This window comes from Giraffa tippelskirchi, chromosome 2 (genome assembly GCF_054371585.1).
Source record: "Giraffa tippelskirchi isolate mGirTip1 chromosome 2, T2T-mGirTip1v1.2.pri, whole genome shotgun sequence".
Taxonomy (NCBI): Eukaryota; Metazoa; Chordata; class Mammalia; order Artiodactyla; family Giraffidae; genus Giraffa; species Giraffa tippelskirchi.
In genome coordinates this window covers 157,482,658-157,504,082 of record NC_137276.1, presented here as the reverse complement: position 1 = coordinate 157,504,082, position 21,425 = coordinate 157,482,658, and the positions used below count along the sequence as shown (strand labels likewise).

Sequence of the window (21,425 nt, the reverse complement as noted above, 5' to 3'; positions counted from 1 at the left end):
TACTTTAGATTTAATTGCTATTACTGATGAAAGTGCTATAGTATTTTATTGGCCATTTGGATTTGTTTGTGAAATTCTGTTCATGACTTTTGTCTGTTTTTTTTCTGCTATAATATCATCTTTTACTTACAGGTATGCAAAATCATTTACAGATTAAAGATACTACTCTTTGAAATATTCATTGCTTCTACTTTCCTAATTTATCATTAGCTTTTAACTCTATAAGTAATGTTTCTTAGACTACAAAAGCAATGCTTTTTTTAAAACTGTTTTTTATTGAATGAAAGATTCTTTAAATTCTACAGCACATTATGATTTTCAAAAGTTTCACACACATGATTTCATATAATCCCATAATAACCCCTTTGCTTTTTAAGGTAGTAAATTTATATATATATATTTATGTAGTTTCTGCCTTTGATGTCTAACCTACATAACAAGATTCCTTTTGAAGCAGAAAAATCAGCACTAGAAAAGAACTGTCACTTAAAGAGTTAAGAATTGCTTTGTTTTGAGAAAATTACTCCAGAAAAGTGATTAGTTACAGAGGTATAAATAAAATTCCTTATTCATGGTTCATATTTCATGGACAGGCAGCTTCCACTGGAGGAAAGTCAACTGGCACCTATAACCTAGTGACTGGAAGGGGTCAAGACAGAGATACTCAGAAGGAAAACCTCTGAATAGGGTCTGCTTTATGAACTGTGGAGGGAGTGCTGTGATAGCCTGCTAAATATTTTGCTGTTGACTTTCTGAGAAAGAAAGAAAGCAAATTTTCATATACTTAAGTTTACAATAAATATTAAGGGTACAATATTTTTACTTACATAGCACAAAATTTATAAATAATAACAGAATATACAATGGAACACTTCCATTGATTTTGGCTAAACTCTTGTCCAGCCAACTCATGCTTGCAACTGATGAATAAATGTGATTTTAATGTGATTTTAATATGAATACGGTTGAGACTTTTGCCTTTGTTAATGTGTTAAGACAAAAGCGAAACAAAAAAAAAACATTTCTTATAACTTTGATTTGTCAAAAACCAGGGCAAATTTACTTGCTGAATCAGATAACAGCTTTCAGATACTGGACTAAGATTTCTGCTATTTTTTGTGCTATTCACAATGTGATGACTACAGACATAATAATTTTTTATTTAGTCGGTATTATTTGCATTTTCCATTATTTTCTTAACTATCAACAGAGCAAATCAAGCCCTGATTTGTAGTATTTGCTGATTTCCATGGTGTAAATATTCACACCGTGACCAAATTCAAACTATAAATATGATGTCACTGATTATGGAGTTGGGGAGAGGTGGAAATCGCAAGAGAACAGATAATAAATTAATTAGGAATTGGTGAGTTTTTTGTGTTTGTTACCTTTGCTTTAAATATTATTTAATTGTAAAAGTATATAATTTAATTTTTAATGATATCTGTGCTTAACCGCTAGTTTGTAAAATAGCTGAACATTTAACAATTGACTTTCATGGGCCAGTGGAAGCCAGCTCAGCACTCCCCTGAGAGCAATAACATATTCATTTTCCAGATTTTTTGTTTCACAATTTTTATCAATTGTCCTGAAGCCTTCAGAAAAGTCTAATCATCATGAAAAAAAATTGAGGGACTTTTCTTTGACCAAGTTTAGGGTTAAGCGGTAAAGTGTGAGCAATAATTGCTTAACATTTTTTGTTTTGAGACATCATGAGATGATCTGCAGAAGAGAGTGACATTCTAGAGCAAGACCCTGTACAGGGGTAAAGATCAGATTTACAGACTGAGTCATCATCCCCAGGGAATTCCCCAAGTAATCTGTTATTAGCTTGGTTTCTCTGTCATTCAAAGCATGTGAAGCTCAGGACTCTTCTCTTATAATTATCCGCAATATACATATGTATATATATTTATTAATATATATATTAATAATTTTAAACAGCATTATGGCAATTTCATTGACATACAGTAAACTATACATGCCTTAAATGTATAGTTTATTAAGCTTTGACATATGCTATATACCCACTGGGCTTTCTAGGTGGCTCTAGTGGTAAAGAACCTGCCTTCCATTGCAGGAGATATGAGAGACATGGGTTCCATCCTTGGATCTGGAAGATCCCCTAGAGGATGGCATGGCACCCCACTCCAGTATTCTTGGCTGAAGAATCCCATAGACAGAGGAGCCTGGTGGGCTGCATAGGGTTGCAGAGTTGGACACAACTGAAATGACTTAGCACACAGGCACACATTTCCCCATTACACTATACACCATACACTTATTACACCATAACTGATATAATGACCATCCCTATTAGCCTCAAAAGTTTCTTCATGCTCCTTTGTAATACCTTCCACATGGCTGCCTCCTACAACCTTTAGTTCCCTTCCTAGACAACCAGTGATATGGTCTAAGACAATATAGATAAGTTTGCATTTTGGCAATCATATAGTATGTACTCTTTTTGTCTGGCTTCTTTCCCTTTGTGTAATTATTTTGAGATTCCATTTGGTTGCATGCATATATCAATAACTTTTTTTCTGAATAGTGTTTCATTGTATGGATACACTGAAATTTGCCTTTATTTCGGTTCATCTCTTGATGAACATTTTGATTGTTTACAATTTCGGATATTACAAAATAAAAAGCTGACATGAAGTTTCATAACAAGTATTAGGATGAAAGTATGTTTACGTGCCTCAGATGAATAAGTAGTCAAATGGTTGGGTTATATTATAGATGTCCACTTTAACTATGTAACTTTAAAAACACGACTTTTTTCCAAAGAGGTTTTGTTTTACCTTTCCACCAGTTGTGTATATAAGTTCCAGTTTTTCTGTGTGTTTTTGAACACTTAATATGGTCAATATTTTTTAATTTGAGTCACGGTGATGTAGTATGTAGCTTTACTACATTTTCATTTTGGCCTGCCTTTTGCTTATTTCTAATAAGATTGAGTATCCTTTCCTGTGCTTGTTTGCTATCTGCATATCTTCTTTGGTGAATTATCTGTTCAATATTTGCCTATTTTTATGCAGTTTTTACTTTTTAAAAAATTATAGAAGTATAGTTGATTTATAATGTATTATTTTCAGATGTATAAAAGATGATTCATATATTCTTCTTAAGATTCTTTTCCATTATAGGTTGTTACAAGGTATTCAGTATAGTTCCCTTTGCTATACAGTCGGTCTTTATTGATTATCTATTTTATATGTAGTGGTGTGTATATGTTAATACCAGACTCCTAATTTATTCCTCCTCCCATTTCCCTTTTGGTAACCATAAGTTTGTTTTCTGTATCTGTGAGTCTATTTCTCATTTGTAAATAACTTCATTTGTTTTATTTTTTTAGAATCCACGTATAAGTGATACCATGTGTTTGTCTTTGTCTGACTTACTTCATTTAGTATGATAATCTCTAGATCTGTCCATGTTGCTACAAATGGCGTTATTTCATTCTTTTTCATGGCTGGGTAGTTTTCATATATGTATGCACATCTTCTTTGTCCTTTAATCTGTAGATGGACACTTATGTTGCTTCCTTGTCTGACTATTGAAATAGTGCTGCAATGAGCATTGGGGTGCATGTATCTTTTCAAAGTAGAGTTTCTTCTAGTATGTGCCCAGAAGGGGGATGGCTGGATCATATGGTAACTATTTTTAGGTTTTTAAGGAAACTCCATACTCTTCTCCAGAGTGGCTGTGCCAATTTATACTCCCACCAGCAGTGTAAGAGTACTCTGTTTTCTCCACACCTTCCCCTATATTTATTATTTGTAGATTTTTTGATGTTGTTTTTACCTTTAAAAGTGTATAGGTTTATACATGAGTCTGTAACAGACATGTGACTTGAAATTATTTTCTTGCAATCTGTTTCTTGTCTTTCTCTTATTTGTGTCTTTCAGGGGACATAGTTTTTAATTCTGATATTTTTTTCTTTTATACATTGTACTGTGATAACTAAAAAATATTTGCTTTAACCTAATACAACAAATATTTCCTCTTGTTTTCTCCCATAAATCTTACCAGGTTAGGTTTTACTTAATTTCAACTTGTTTGATAGAGAACATATAGATGTATGGGCTTCCCTGGTGGCTCAGACAGTAAAGAATCCGCCTGCAATGTGGGAGAACTTGGTTCAATCTCTGGGTTGAGAAGAACCCCTGGAGGAGGCAAGGCAACCCACTCCAGTATTCTTGCCTGGAGAAGTCCCATGAACAGAGGAGCCTGGCGGGCTACAGTCAGTCCAAGGGGTCATGAAGAGTTGGACATGACTGAGCGACTAAGCATACATAGATATATATTGACTTATATCTAAATATCGGAGAAGGCAATGGCACCCCACTCCAGTACTCTTGCCTGGAGAATCCCATGGACTGAGGAGCCTGGTGGGCTATAGTCCGTGGGGTCGTGAAAAATCGGACACGACTGAGCGACTTCACTTTCACTTTTCACTTTCATGCACTGGAGAAGGAAATGGCAACCCACTCCAGTATTCTTGCCTGGAGAATCCCAAGGACGGGGGAGCCTACGGGGCTGCCGTCTATGGGGTCTCACAGAGTCGGACACGACTGACGCAACTTAGCAGCATATATAAATATCACTTAGACTTTACTTTTGGGTCTGTGATTCGTTTAGAGTTAATTTTTTTATATGATTCACTTTCTTAGTTCATTTTTGCAGCTGGATATTTGGTTATTTCAACCATCTCTCTCATAAAGACTATCCTTTTGCCACTGCACTTATTATGTACTAAGTAAGTGTACTAGCACTAAGTTGTACTAAGTACCTCTGCACTTTTGTCAAAAAATAGTTATCTGTCTGATTATGGGTCTATTTCTGGAATCTCTGTTCTAGTCCATTGATCTAAGCTCAGCTGCAGGCAGAATCCTGTGTGTGGTCCTTGGGCTCAGCTGTAGGCAATTACAGGCTTTGCTGGATGGGTCTTATGAGGGAAGTTTCCCTCTCCACATTAGACTGTAGTCTCTGGAGGGGATTGCAGTTAAAGATACAGTTCCTCTGGGCCATCCATGACCATATGCATATCTGCATTTCTAGCCCTGGCTCTTCTAGTTAGAATCTTTCTCATCAAGGCTTTTGCTGAGGTTCTTCCTAAGCACATCCACCGAGACCTACTAATGGAGGTGGATATGAAGATTGGTGGGCTTGGCTAGGGGACGTTTCCTCACTCTGACTCATTACTTTTCCACTCCTAGTCCTTCCCACCTCCCAACCCTGCACTCTAGGTGCATGAAAAAGCAGGAGCCTCTTGTGTAGAGCCCCTTAGCAGTGGCATGATTCCTCTCATTTGTGCTGCATATCATCTGACCCTTGGCCAGTGTCTTCTGTGGGAAAGAATAGATAACTTGGGAGTCAACTCTCATCTCTTGTCCCTCTTGCTTGCACTATCATAGTAAGTGAACAAAAATTTGATTGTTACTTGGCTTATTGTCCTAACTGACCACCTTAATATCTGACAGCTTGATAATCTATTTATCTATTTTTATTACATTGCCACATCCTCTAAATTGCTATGGAACTATGATAATTCTTGAGATCAGATAGTCTTTAGTTCTCCAACTTTGATCTTTGTTTTCAGTTGCTTTGGCTATTGTAAGTCTTATGTATTTCTATGTGAATTTTAGAATCCATTTTTCAATTTATACAAAAAACAATTACCCTAGGATATTGATTGTAATATACATATCAGTTTGGGAAGAGTTGATATTTTAATGCTATAGAGAGACTTCTCACACATGAACGTAATATAACTCTTCACATTTTTAAGTGTTCTTCAATTTCTTTCAGCATTTTCAAGGTTTTATACTTTTCAGTATATGTTTTGTATGACTTTTGTCAAGTTTATCTTTTAGTTTTCATATATTTGATGTCATTATAATTTTTTTAAATTTCAACTTGTTTGGCCATTATTAAGGCATTTATTTATTTATTTTTGAATATTGATCATATATCATGTGATTATTTCCATACTGACTATGCAATATTGCTAACCTCCTGTATTATTTTAGTAGTTTTTTGTAATTTGCATCAAATGTTCTAAATAACCATAGTCTCTGTGATTAAAGACAATTTTACTTCTTCTTCTAAATATGGATGGCTTCTATTATTTTTTTCTTGCCTGTTTGCAGTGATAAGAATTTTCAATATAATGTTGAATAGAAATAATAAGAGCAGGGAACTTGTCTTGTTGCTTATCTTAGAAGAAAATCATGCAGCCCTTCATAATTAAGTATATTATCTGTAGGTTTTACCTAGATGCCTTTTAGTAAGTTCTCTTCTGTTCTAGGATGCCGAATGTTTTTAATCTGGAATCAGTATTAGTTCTTGTAAATTGTGTTATCTACCTCTGTTGAGACAATCTAGTTTTTTTCTTTCTTTCAGTTACTTAATATGGTGAATTATAGTGATTACTATATGAATGATAAACCAGTCTTACTTATGTTTCTGGACTGTAAATCCCAGTTGGTCATGATGCATTTTCTTATATAGCATTGAACTAAATTTCAGACTACTGTTTAGAATTTTTACATCCGTTTTTGTGGGGAAATATTGGTCAGTAATGTAATGTCTTTGTCTTTTTTGATATCAAGACAATGCCTTGATATGGTAAGGCCATTGAATGCTAGGAAATATTTCCCCTTTTGCAAATTTCTGAATTTGTATAGCATTCATATTATTTCTTACATGTTTGATAAACTTTATCAGTGATGGTATCTGGACCTAGAGTGTATTTGTATGTGGGAACTTGGAGGGGATGGTTTTCCTGAGAAATTCAATGTCTTTCATTGAATATTCAATGTCTTTTATTGAATATTCAATAAATAAATTTCTTTTTTGAGTTATGAAATATATTCAGGTTATACATTTTTCCTTGAGTACGCTTTGCTAGTTTGTATTTGTCAAGGAATTTGTTCATTTCACCTAAGTTGTTGGATGTATTGGCATAGATAGTTCATAATACATTCTTGTTATACTATCTGCCAAATCTGTATTGACATTATCTCTCTCATTTCTGATATTGGTACTTAGTGTTTCTTTTTCTTTTTTTTCCTAATAAGTCTGGCTAGAAGTTTGTATAGGTACTGATTTAAGAATTAATTTTTAGTTTCATTAATTTCTCTATAGTTTTTCTGATTTTTGTCTCATTGATTTCTGCTCTGATCTTCATTATCTCATTTCTTATTCTTACTTTGAGTTTAATTTGCTCTTCTTTTTCTAGTTTCTTAAAGTTAATGCTAAAGTCATTGATTTGACATCTTTTTTTCTTTTATATTACAGTCATTTGTACTATAAGACACCACTAACAAGTTTAGTTTAGTGCACGTTTTGGTATGTCATGATTTCATTTTATTCAGGTAGAAATACTTTCTAATTTTGATTTTGATTTCTTCTTTGACTCATTAGAAATGACCAGAAGTGTGTTATTTAGACATTTGTTATTTAGTTTCCAAAAGTTTTAGAATTTTCCAGAGTTCTTTTTGTTTATGATTTATAACGTAATTCCATCTGATCAGAGAGCATATTTTATAAGAATCAAGTCCTTTACATTTATTAATACTTGTTTTCTGGCTAGAATATGGTCTATCTTGGTAAATGCTCTATTCACACTTGAAAAGAATGTGTTCTTTGTTGCTGTGTGGAGTATCCTAGAAATGTAATTTTAGTCAAGTTGCTTGATAGTGTACTCAATAGTCCATATCCTTGTTGATTATCTACTTATTCTATCTACTATTCAGAAATGCAGTGGTAACAACCATTTTAATATTTTGTATGTGTGTATTATTTTTATTATCTCTGTCATCTCTTAGTTTTAATTAACTGGTTTTCTCTGCTTGTTCTGTAATTTTTTATTGTAAACTTTACCTTGTTGGGTACTGAATAGTTTTGTATTCTATACAAATATGCACACTGGCTTTGTCCTGATAAAGGTAACTTACTGGGAAACAATTTCATCTTCTTCAGTAAACTTGTAAGTTGTTCGGTGGGACTTATCCAGCATTTAGTCTAGGGTTAATTTTCCTCTACTACTGAGACAAGATCCTTCTTAGCAGTCTTCTATCCTTCGGAATTGTGAGGATTTTCCTTCTGCTTGCTGGGAACAGACACTATCCCTCCTTATAAGCTCTAATTACTTTCCCCTCATAATACTTTCAGATGTTTTCCACCCCTGGCTTCAAAATATTTCCTCACTTGCATATGCCAATCAGCACTCTGGTGAATGCTTGCGGGGAAACCATCTGCACCCCTCCAAAGCTCTCTTCCCCTGCAGCCCTCTTTTTATCTGGCATTCTGCCCTGTGAACTCTAGCTTCCTTGGCTTCATCAGACCCAGTTCCATCTGCTCAACTCAGGGAGACCTTTGAGCTCTGTTTGGATCCCTTTTATTGCAGTGTAGCCTGGAAACTCTCAAGGCAGTAAGCTGAGATAATTATAGGGCTCACCTCATCTACTTCCCCTGTATCTCAGGGGTCACTGGCCTTTATTTCATATGCCCAGTGTCTTGATTGCTACTGTTTTACATATTTTGTCTGTTCTGTTGTTGCTGTTTCAAGTAAGATGGCAAGTCCAGATTCTTGTTACTCTGTCTTGACCAGAGGCAAGAGCCAGATATATTAATTTTAATGTCATAAAATACATCAATATTTCTTTATATTTTATACTTTTGTCTTATTTTTGTATCTTCCACTCTTTCCTTCCACAAGTTTTAAAGTGTTACCATTAACATTTGAATTTTTAATCAATCTAGAAAGGATTTTGTATATGATTTCAGGTAGAGAAATTAAGTCCATTTATTTATTTCTCTCATAATCAACTTGTTTATTCATTATCGTCTATTGAATGGAGTCTAATTTCCTTACTGATATGCAAAGATAGTTCTGTCACATACCAAGATCTGATATATGTAAACATCTGGTTTTGGAAACTTTATATTGCTTGCTACATTGTTTTATTTTTCTCTTAGTGATATTTTTGATATATATAATAAATATTTAAGTTTAAGGAGGATATTAATATTAAGTTTAAAGGAGGATAAAATACTTATTTTGATCTCATTCCTTGGTCATTAGCATAGATTTTATGTTGCCAAAATTTTCTAGAATTCTTTATATCGTATTTCCCAACAATGTTTATCATCTTTGTAACTGTGTTTCTGAAGGTCTTGAGTTTACTTCCTCTCTTAAATACTGTCAAAGTACTTAAGTGAAGGTATAAAGAAAGAATCTAAGGCTCAGCATGCTTCTCAATTACCAACACCATCCATACATCTCCAGATTCTGGAGTTGTCGATCTTGCTTCATTCTACATCACCACTCTGGATTTCTGCCTTAATTTTCTTTTCTGCTCTTCCTTCTTTTTTCAGTGAGATCATGCAACTAGTTTACTTTACTTTCTATTTTTAAGTGGTAAATATTTCAAGTATACAGAGAAGTAGGGGTATGATATAAGAAATACCCATGTATCTTCTGTTTAGAATTCATAAATTTTTAGATTTTATTTTTCATGTGTTACAGATCTACCTCTCTTTCTTTCTTATTCTTATTTACATTTAAAAATGAAATTAGGTAGATTCTCTTAAAGCCAGCCCTTTCTTTATTCTGCAGAGGAAACTACTATAGTGAAGTTAGTGTATATATATCCATTCAAATCACATGCTCTCTTTTACTGAATATATGTATCAGTCTTTTAATGTTGTTCTATGTGCTTTAAAATTTACATAAATGGTATTTTATTGACAAACTTTTATATAAATAAATCATTCTGTAACTTACTCTTTATACTAAACCTTCAGTTTAGAAATTCTTTCTTGTTGATGGTTTTACCTTTAGTTGTTTTATTCTTAAAAAGTATATAATTATATATATATAATATTATATATATAATATATATAATATATATATACACTGAGATGTATTTTGATAACTCTGTGATTTTATTCAACTCTTCCTCTAATTAAGGTGGCCGGTAACCATATACCTCATATATACTAGTCAGAATGAGGTTTTCATAGATCAGTGTCCTAACAAGTTCCCAGGACATAGTAAGTAATTGTGTTGTATATCATTGAACAGAAAACCTTTTATATAAATTAAAGTTTGTGTACATTTTATTTTTTAATTTTTTCTTATTTTTTAATGAAGTATAGTTGCTTTACAATGTTATCTTAGTTTCAAACTAGACATAGCTGACTCCAAGTTTCTGAAAGACAATTTGGGGAAACATTTTATTGCTTAGGCCACATGATCTTTGGAGAATGTATAAGGTTTTGTAAAAACATTCAAGAGAGTTTGAGCAGTGAAGGCAGGCTCAGCTCATTATTAAAAACAAAGTTATAAAGGACCTAAGTGATGACTACCTTTGATTTCAGTAGGAACTCATGGGGCTGAAATGTTTTCTCTATTGCATTGGTAAGCACCTCAAGCCCTCAGTAAGAATCTGGGGTACCCTAAGACTATCCAGTAAAAACCTTTGAATATTCATATTGATAGGAAAGAAAATGTGTTTTAATTTAAAATGTCATGGGTTTATTTTTCTATGTGGCTTAAAAGGACCAGAGAGGTGTGTCCTAGTGTGTGAGATTCTGTTGATTTTTCTATGCATAAAGGATAGGCAGTAACAGTTCTGACCCAAAACATCGTTTTCTGGTGGAAAGATATGCAGATAACACCACCCTTATGAAACTAAAGAACCTCTTGATGAAAGTGAAAGAGCAGAGTGAAAAAGCTGGCTTAAAACTCAACATTCAAAAAATTAAGATCCTGGCATCCAGTCCCATCCATTCATGGCAAATAGATGGGGAAACAAAGGAAACAGTGACAGATTTTATTTTCCTGGGCTCCAAAATCACTGCAGATAGTGACTGTAGCCATGAAATTAAAAGACACTTGCTCCTGGGAAGAAAAGCTATGACCAACCTAGACAGCATATTAAAATACAAACATTACTTTGCTGACAAAGGTCCATCTAGTCAAAGTTATGGTTTTTCCAGTAGTCACGTATGGATGTGAGAGTTGGACCATAAAGAAAGCTGAGTGTCAAAAAATTGATGCTTTTGAACTGTGGTGTTGGAGAAGACTCTTGAGAGTCCCTTGGACTGCAAGGGATCAAACCAGTCAATCCTAAAGATAATCAGTCCTGAATATTCATTGAAAGGACTGATGCTGAAGCTGAAGCTCCAATACTTTGGCTATATGATGCAATGGACTGACGCATTGGAAAATACCCTGATGCTGGGAAAGATTGAAGGTGGGAGGAGAAGGGGACGACAGAGGATGAGATGCTTGGATGGCATTGCCTATTTAATGGACATGAGTTTGAGAAAGCTTCAGGAGGTGGTGATATATAGGGAAGACTGGTGTGCTGCAGTCTGTGGGGTCACAAAGAGTCAGACATGACTAAGCAACTGAACTAACTGTGCTGAACTGTGGAAAGACAAGGGCATTTAAGAACTTAGTCATTGCTTTTTGTCATGAATCGGGGAAAGGAGATAAATTAGATTTGAAAGTTTAATCATTGCATCACTTTTGACAATAAGTAACCAGCCAGTGGTGTGACTGAATTTAACTACCTTTTTGCCTTTGTTCTTCATACAGCCTTGTATATGTCAACATCATCATTTCAGTAGAAGAAAATCTGACAGGATCAAAATATTCAAATGAGTTTAAAAAGAAACTATAACTCAACCAATCCTAAATCTCAAAACACAGTATTTATAGCAGAAAAAAAGAAGAAATATTAATATTCACTCAACTCTAGGTGAATGTGGGATGTGTGAAAAACCTGACTACACCTACAAAGTACTCAGATAAACAGCAGTTCTTAGGAAAAGACATTTTTCTTTTCTGTTAGTGTGACTTTTTTTAAAGAGTTAAAAACATTTTAAGATTTATTTCTTTTGTTGTTGGATAGGACCATACCTTGCCTGAAAGTTAAATTTTGCCTCAGAATCTGCCAAAGGAGGTTATGATGTATTAGAAAGTCTATTTTAACCTATAAAATATGAACAAAATAATACCATGTAATTTTATAATGGAGCAATTTCAAATTACTTTTGATGTATGCTAAACATTAGCATACATCATACCCTATTGACACCAAAAGCTTTAGAATATGTTTAAGCAATATGTTTAAAAACCTGCTTCTAACCCATAGCTAATATTTTTGGTAGATTTTCATGAATTAAGAATTGTGTCCTGTATCAGCTGTGAGTTTGATTTTGAGGGCTGAATCCTTAAATAGGTCATTTAACTTATTTTTGTTCTTAGCTACAGACAAAAATGTCACCCCTCCCCCACTGTCCTAAAAATACTTGACCCTGGATGAAGAGCTAGGGATTATGTGAAGCTCTCTGGAAATCCACACCATACTTGGAAAATAACGTTTATATTAATCAAACAGTGGATATAGAACGCATCTATGCGTAAGATAAACTGCTATAGGTGAAGGAAGATAGTCAAAGAAGAGTCATGCTGGTCCAGCATCACACAGCCAGGAAAAGAGAGAGCTGGAACTCAGTTTCCTGATCAAATAACATGTTTCCACTAAATCATATGACTTTACTTAGAGACTTGGAATTTAATTTTGATTTACCTTCTGATTAGTATGATATAATAGAGAACAGCAAAAGAGCATAGATTCCAAAGTCAGAAAAATATGAATGTGAATCCTGGCTCTGGCATGTATTAGCTATTTAAATTAGTCAAATTCTCTATATTTCAGCTTCTTAGCTATACATCACTTAATTTTAAATAATAATATTTACTGCGTAGCACTGCTATAAAGATTAATTGAAATAATGCATATAGTTCATTATACAATGTACAACACATAGTGGGCCTTTGACAAATACTGGTTCTCTCTCTCTCATAAAAGAAAGAATATATATTGCTTATTAGTCAAAAAACTTGATTGCTAGTTTCAGAAACTAGCAATGCAAATCAAAAAGAAAAGAAACATGTACTTCCCATATAAACGGTAGAAGCAGGCAGCCTCGGAGATGATTGGGACCAAGGACTTGAGTTCTGTCAGTCCTCTCTCCATCTTTGCTCTCTGCTTCATTCTGATTGCTTCTCTGTTCATGCAGTTCATATCCCTCTTTCACTTTGTTAGAAACATGGCTGCTAGCAAATCCCAAGCCACATCTCCCTGCTTTGCCACTGTAGGGGCACTGAGTCAAATTAAAACATCTCATTCCAATTGGTCACTCCAGTCCTGGACTCATCAACTGAGGGAAGGAAAGCAGGACTGCACTGTGACTTCAGCTTGGGTATTGTGCTCTCCTCCTGCAACTTCAGAAAGGAACTTGGGTCATGATTGAAGCACCCACTGTGAAAACACAACCCATCTCAAAGTTGGATGAAAGAGCAAGCTGCAAACAGACCCAGAAAATGTCACACCAATTAGGCAAATTTTAAAGACACAAAAGCAATACTTTCCTGTTGTTCAAAAGCATATTAAAAAGCAGACATTATTTTACCAACAAAGGTCCGTCTAGTCAAGGCTATGGTTTTTCCAATAGTCATGTATGGATGTGAGAGTTGGACTATAAAGAAAGCTGAGCGCCGAAGAATTGATGCTTTTGAACTGTGGTGTTGGAGAAGACTCTTGAGAGTCCCTTGGACTGCAAGGAGATCCAACTAGTCCATCCTAAAGGAAAGCAATCCTGATGTGGAAGCTGAAATTCCAATACTTTGGCCACCTGATGCAAAGAACTGACTCATTTGAAAAGACCCTGTTGCTGGGAAATATTGAAGGCGGGAGGAGAAGGGGAACGACAGAGGATGAGTTGGTTGGATGGCATCACCGACTCAATGGACATGAGTTTGAGTAAGCTCCAAGAGTTGGTGATGGACAGGGAAGCCTGCCATGCTGCTGTCCATGAGGTCGCAAAGAGTCGGACATGACTGAGAAACTGAACTGATTATTCAAAGGCAGACATAAGTGAGAAAAGTACAAAAATGTGTATAAGGACATACACCAAATTTAGATAGTAGTTAAGTTGCCTTTGGGAAGAAAAATGAAGAGGATAAACAAAGGAGAAATTTATTTTTATTTTTTTAAGCTTTTTATTTTGTATTGGGGTATAACCAGTGAACAATGTTGTGATAGTTTTAGGGAAGGGACTCAGCCATACATAAACATGTATCCATTCTCCCTCAAACCCCCCTCCCATCTAGGCTGCCATATAGCATTGAGCAGAGTTCTATGTGCTATACAGTAGGTCCTTGTTGTTTATGCATTTTACTTACAGCAGATTATACATGTCCTTCCTAAACTTCCTAACTATCCCTTCTCCCCATCCGTTTCCCTGGCAATAAGTTTGTTCTCTAAGTCTGTGAATCTCTTCCTGTTTTGTAAGTAGGTTCATTTGTATCATTTCTTTTTAGATTACAATGTAAGAGATGTCATACCATATTTTTGAAGGAGAAATTTCAATGTCTCTGTAAGCTTTAGTTAGAAAGAAAGGGGGAATGAAAGAAGAGAGAAAAAAGGGAAGAAGGGGGAGGGGAAGGGGAAGAGTTAGGAAAAGGAGAGAGCTGAAGAGCAGCAATAATGTTTTCTGTTAAGCCAAAGCCCTAAACTTACACTGGGGGCGGAAGAGGAGAAAATATAATTCTATCTCTTAAAAGAAACTATATCCAAAAGCATTTGCAGAAGTGTTAGGAGTGTTGGTCAAACACTAGATATCTACAATATTTCAGTTCTCATTTATTTTCTACCCGCTGCCATGGTGTCTTAAATTCAGCACAGCTACAGAACAGGATAACCTTGTTTTAACTGGCTTTAAACGATTACAAGCTCTTATTGATATGTTTGTACCTCTTATTCAACAAAGAAGTTCCTTTTTTATTATTATTATACAAAGTACTATAATAGATATTGAAATAAAGTCTGACTTGAAAAAATGCTAAAATGCTCTGTAATCTCTTGAGACAACAAAAAATTAGGCGTTCAGTCACCAATTTCTAAAGAATATAGACAAATCTTTCTTTGTGAAAAGATCTGGAGCTGGATAAATATGAGAGAAGATACAGACCTCAGATTAAATTTTTCAAAAAACTATTAATGCTGTCTGCCAAAAAAGAGAGAAAACAAACAAAGTCCTTGTTTTATCTTGAAAGAAAACAAAGGAAAGGAGGAAGGAGGACTTTATGTGAGTGAAAGATCTACATCTTTTACATGGCTTAACAAAATCTAAGAGGGATGATACGCTGGAAGATAAATTTTATGCTTACAATTTGTGTGAAGAAATTCATGCTCTTAATTTTAAGCAAACATGGCATGAAATTAAATATCAACTAATAAAAATATATTTGTGTTTTCCTTATTCTTTTAATGGGCTTCCCTGGTGGCTCAGCTGGTAAAGAACCCACCTACCAATGCAGAAGACAAAATAGTTGAGTGTTCAATTCCTGGGTCAGGAAGATTCCTGGAGGAGGAAATGGCAATCCACTCTAGTATTCTTGCCTGGAGAATTCCGTGGACAGAAGAGCCTGGTGGACTACCATCTATGGGGTGGCAAAGAGTCAGACATGACTGAGTGACTAACACATTATTTGTTTTATAGAGAGAACCAAAATAAGATTATTTCCAAAAGATCTTCCTTAATGCATTGAGCACTTCCTAAGAAACATTTTTTTTTGTCATTTTATTATCTGTCCAACCCCATGGACACATTCATCCTTCGTGTCCTTACCTTTAAATGAAGAGACAAAATTAAGATACATGAAATATCAGATTTGAATAGACAATTAAAGCTATTAGGGCTTACCTTGGGAAGACTTTGTGATTGGAGGAACAGAAGATCAAGTGACCACATACTAGGGACCCAGCTGGAAAAAGGGCATCAATGTGGAATTAGTATGGCCGTTGTTTAAATGCCTATCAAACTATAACAAATTTACAGGAATTTGACACACATACACTGTGCTAAATATATTAATTTTGTCTAGTGTATCTTTAAACACAGTGAAAGGATTTAAAAAATGTGTGCGTCATACAACTTGTTCCCTTCTGTGTTGTTTACTCCATACTTTTGAGTATGTGAGGGAGAGAGGTCCAGGATGGAGGATGTGGGTCACAATTCTTTAGGAAAAAATCATTTTCCTGCCTCTCTCAAGGAGACGATTCCTGATCTGTGGTTCCAGTTTTGCAGTTATATTCCCAGGAGACTCATAATAGAGCTTTCCCTGTGCTACCTATCAAGAACAAACTCTTCTCACCCTATGAGTTTCCCTATGATGGTCAGGATGAAAGAACTGTCAACTAATCAGAGTAGGACTCAAACATGTTTTTGCTTTTTGTTCTCTCTTTAAAGCCTAGCACAGTGCCTGACTCATGGTAGGTGTTAAGTAAAGTTTATCAAATTAATTAATTGACTAATTAATGCATGAAGCAAACAAGACACAAACATGTGCTTTCAAACCCCCTATTTAAAGAGATCTTGGCATCTAGCATGTATCAATTCAAGAAGGATTTCATTAATGGACATTACCACATGGCAAGCATTTTGTAATGTGATAAGGGGACTTTTGCCTCTAAGACACCTGTTTGGATCTATCCCAAATAGATAGGAACTGGACATCACTGCTGCCAATATGCAGGGAGCTTGCAATGGATTAGAGTTTATATCCCAAGGAACAGGTGTCCTTGCCATAAAATTAGCCATAACTATGAACCAGAGAGGTCAGAGACTGAAGGAGCCTCCAAACAAAGATTTGCATGTAATCTAGGCAAGTTCTATGGAGGAAGTTCATTGTTGCACTAGAGTGGCTGAATATGGTGCATGGAAGATGCTTAGAGGACTGAAGTTATTCAGCCTAAGTTCTATCCCTGATTTTTGCATGACATAGCTTCTTGTTATGATAAAGTGCTCCAGACTCATCTTCTACATTTCTTGTCTCAGACCTGGTCTTACTCATTTCTCCAAAATTCCCTGGTTTCTTTTGGTCAAAAAAGGCATTTCAGCATCACAACTTGGGTACTAGTAAGTTTTAATGCCACTTCATTTCTAGGCTTCTTCACTGAAAAAAAACTAGGAAATATACCATGTATTTAATGTAAATTACTTCATGAGATCATGCTGACCCTTGCAATTCAAATTCAGGATTTCAGTGTTTTTATTTATCCTCGTCTGTATTATGTATCTTTTTTCTTTCAAAGGAGAATCCTGGTTCTCAGTGGCATAGGAGCTGATAGAAATAACATAGCCCACAATTATTTATCTCCTTTTCATTCATTACACATATAACCACCTCAGAATAATACTAATGCCGCCACAAACAATACAATACCTGAGGACAGGTGAACATCTTGCCTATTTTCTCCCTATGTATCATGGTTGTGCCATATCTACCCTGTCTGAATATGTGTCCATTACCTACTGTATGCTCTCCCTTTTAAGCCTCATTTACAGCTAGTTCTCCTAGTAACTATTTATTTAATAATCAATCCCAAACTTTATGATGAAGTCTCTTTAAGCATTTTGATTTTGAAAAGCTTATTCTGTAGCAATTCTTCAGAATAGGCTCATGGGAAAAAAATATTCTCTGAGTTCTTAAATGTTAATAACTTTGCTTGCCTTTTCTACTTAAAAGTCAGTTGTGCTAGATATAAAATCCTCAGCTTATGTTTCTTAAAGCTACACCCCATTTTGTTTGGGCATAAAGTGAAACTGTCAAAATGTTTGGTATAAGTCAGATTTTCTGCTATTTTCTTGTGCTTACCTAAAAATGTCATTGGTTTGCTTTCCGTGACTTCCTGGTTCTGATTCCCTCCCCACATTTATCTGCTTCTTCTCTTCTTTTGCCTCTCCTGTACCATCATGCTCAATTTTGATTGTCATTTCCCTTCTGCATAAGGATCTGTTGGAAAGGAATCCTGGCTGGCTCATGATTTAACAAGGGGCTAGACCGCTCCATCCTTTCCTGATCCTACTTACCACAGGCTCCTTGCCCTCACTTGATATTGGACCAGATAAACCCCTCCCAGCTTCAGTGCTGTTCTCAAATTGGCCCACTGTGATTTACAGTGAATATTCATGGTCTATTTGGGGATTTTCCTCTTTTTACATCTGTCATATACAGTCTTTCTCTCTTTACCCACTCAGAGATTGATATTTTTGACCAGTTTGTAGTCTGGCATTTGTAGAGCTTCTTTGTCATCCAATTTAATTGTAAATGTTGTTCACAGGTTTTTGTGTTTTAACTGTTTGTTTTGCTTTTGCTTTCTAGTTGCTCTAGTAACAAGATTGAAAAATCATGCTGTTATCACTATCTTTCCACTAAGCCATTAATTTTAAGTGGTTTTAAGGGATTTAAAGAATTCTGAAAAGATATTCCTATCTTTTCCCTCAAATTATATTGCAGTAGGTAGCTATCCTGAGATAAAACCAGAGTAGACGTGGTCACTGAATTATTAAACCAGGCTGGAGCTACTAAGTAAACTTTGTACATAACTAACGGGTACTATATCACTCCTGCCTTCACCAGCAAGGAAAATGTTAAGTGATAACACGTGGGTATCAAATGCAGAATGAGGAACAGTCTGCAGGAGAACTGACTTGGATTTATGCCAAAGAAACGGCATTAAAAACAAGGCGGGAAAGAGAGGCTACACTTAACTGAAAGAGACATAAGAGATAAAAACCAAAAGCATTGGCACAATGTAATAAAATAGTTTTTTTACCTCAAGAGTACTGTGTAAAGGGATATTTTAATGAGCTGTTATTCCATTGTGGATGAAAGATGTCAACAGGAAGAAAAGGAGAAAAGTCCCTGTCCACGATTATTATCTTAAGGAAAGGCACTTTGATTCTCTAACAGCTACTGATAGTTGCATAGACAGGGGAATTCAAAGGGCTGCAATCTGTTGGGTAACCTAGAGTGTCTTTTGACACATCTTTCTTTATAATTCAAAGAAACAGGAATACATCTTTAAAAATAATATAGTTTTTCTTTTTGTTATATTTTTAAACTTAATTTCAAACAAAATATTTTTCAAGAATGGCATAAAGCTTTTTCCTGGAATCACTAGAAATGATGTTGCTTACATGAGACCACTCCATCCCTGAGTATTTTAGGATGTAACTCTGACAAAGACATTCTCTTATAAATCATAATATAGTTATTCAAATCAGGAGATGAACACTGAATCATTATGACCACCTAATCTGCAGACCCCATTCACCTTCTACCCAATTGCTCCAACAATTTCTTTTATTCCAATAAAGATTCACTCAAAGAGGTTACCTTTAGTTGTCCTTTTTCTTTCATTTCTTTCACTCTGGAACCCTTACTCTTTGGAATGGAACCAGTCTTTCTTTGACTATCGTGACATCGACACCAATCTCTTTTATTCCAATAAAGATCTATTTGAAGATGTTCAGTCTTTGACTATCGTGACATTGACACATTTGAAAATAGAGCACAATTTCAGCTTATGTCTTTTGGATTTGTCTTAGAAGAAATGGAGTAGCCATCATAGTCAACAAAAGAGTCTGAAATGCAGTACTTGGATGCAATCTCAAAAACAACAGAATGATCTCTGTTCATTTCCAAGGCAACACATTCAATATCACAGTAATCCAAGTCTATGCCCCAACCAGTAATGTTGAAGAAGCTGAAGTTGAATGGTTCTGTGAAGACCTACAATACCTTTTAGAACTAACACACAAAAAAAGATGTCCTTTTCATTACAGGGGACTGGAATGCAAAAGTAGGAAGTCAAGAAACACCTGGAGTAACAGGCAAATTTGGCCTTGGAGTACCGAATGAAGCAGGGAAAAGGCTAATAGAGTTTTGCCAAGAGAATGCACTGGTCATCGTAAACACCGTCTTCCAACAACACAAGAGAAGACTCTACACATGGACATCACCAGATGGTCAACACCAAAATCAGATGGATTATATTCTTTGCAGCCAAAGATGGAGAAGCTCTATACAGTCAGAAAAACAAGACCGGGAGCTGACTGTGGCTCAGATCATGAACTCCTTGTTGCCAAACTCAGACTTAAATAGAAAAAAGTAGGGAAAACCACTAGACCAGTCAGGTATGACCTAAATCAAATCCTTTATGATTACACAGTGGAAGTGAGAAACAGATTTAAAGGACTAGATCTGATAGACAGAGTGCCTGATGAACTATGGATGGAGGTTTGTGACACTGTAGAGGAGACAGGGATCAAGACCATCCCCAAGAAAAAAATGTAAAAAAGGAAAATGGCTGTCTGAGGAGGCCTTACAAATAACTGTGAAATAAAGAGAAGCAAAAGGCAAAGGAGAAAAGGAAAGATATACCCATTTGAATACAGAGTTCCAAAGAATAGCAAGGAGTGATAAGAAAGCCTTCCTCAGTGATCAGTGCAAAGAAATAGAGGAAAACAATAGAATAGGAAAGACTAGAGATCTCTTCAAGAAAATTAAGATAGCAAGGAAACAATTCATGCAAAGATGGGCTCAATAAAGGAAAGAAAATGGTATGGACCTAACAGAAGCAGAAGATATTAAGAAGAGGTGACAAGAATACACAGAAGAAACTGTACAAAAAAGATCTTCATGACCCAGATAATCACGATGGTGTGATCATTCACCTAGAGACAGACATCCTGGAATGTGAAGTCAAGTGGGCCTTAAGAAGCATCACTATGAACAAAGCTAGTGGAGGTGATGGAATTCCAGTTGTGCTATTTCAAATCCTAAAAGATGATGCTGTGAAAGTGCTGCACTCGATATGCCAGCAAATTTGGAAAACTCATTAGTGGCCACAGGACTGGAAAAGGTCAGTTTTCATTCCAATCCCAAAGAAAGGCAATGCCAAAGAATGCTCAAACTACCGCACAATTGCGCTCATCTCACATGCTAGCAAACTAATGCTCAAAATTCTCCAATACAGGCTTCAGCAATATGTGAACTGTGAACTTCCAGATGTTCAAGCTGGTTTTAGAAAAGGCAGAGGAACCAGAGATCAAATTGCCAACATCCGCTGGATCACTGAAAAAGCAATAGAGTTTCAGAAAAACATCTATTTCTGTTTTATTGACTGCGTCAAAGCCTTTGACTGTGTGGATCACAATAACTTATGGAAAATTTTGAAAGAGATGGGAATACCAGATCACCTGATCTGTCTCTTGAGAAACCTGTATGCAGGTCAGGAAGCAACAGTTAGAACTGGACGTGGAACAACAGACTGGTTCCAAATAGGAAAAGGAGTACATCAAGGCTGTATATTGTCCCCCTGCTTATTTAACTTATATGCAGAGCTCAGTTCAGTTCAGTTCAGTTCAGCCACTCAGTCGTGTCTGACTCTTTGCCACCCCATGAGCTGCAGCACACCAGGCCTCCCTGTCCAACACCAACTCCTGGAGCCCACCCAAACTCATGTCCATTGAATCAGTGATGCCAT

General features: G+C 35.6%; 1 long non-coding RNA gene across 1 annotated transcript in view; it reads right to left on the bottom strand.

Annotated features, from left to right (window-relative positions):
* LOC145524490 (uncharacterized) overlaps positions 1-21,425 on the bottom strand; it is a 65,823-nt gene that overhangs the window by 8,556 nt on the left and 35,842 nt on the right. Inside the window, exons 12-15 of the long non-coding RNA XR_014067573.1 lie at positions 15,796-15,856; positions 12,985-13,312; positions 11,942-12,014; positions 11,593-11,657 (exon numbers count right to left, since the gene is read on the bottom strand). This is a non-coding gene — a long non-coding RNA (uncharacterized LOC145524490). The remainder of the gene's footprint in view (positions 1-11,592; positions 11,658-11,941; positions 12,015-12,984; positions 13,313-15,795; positions 15,857-21,425) is intronic.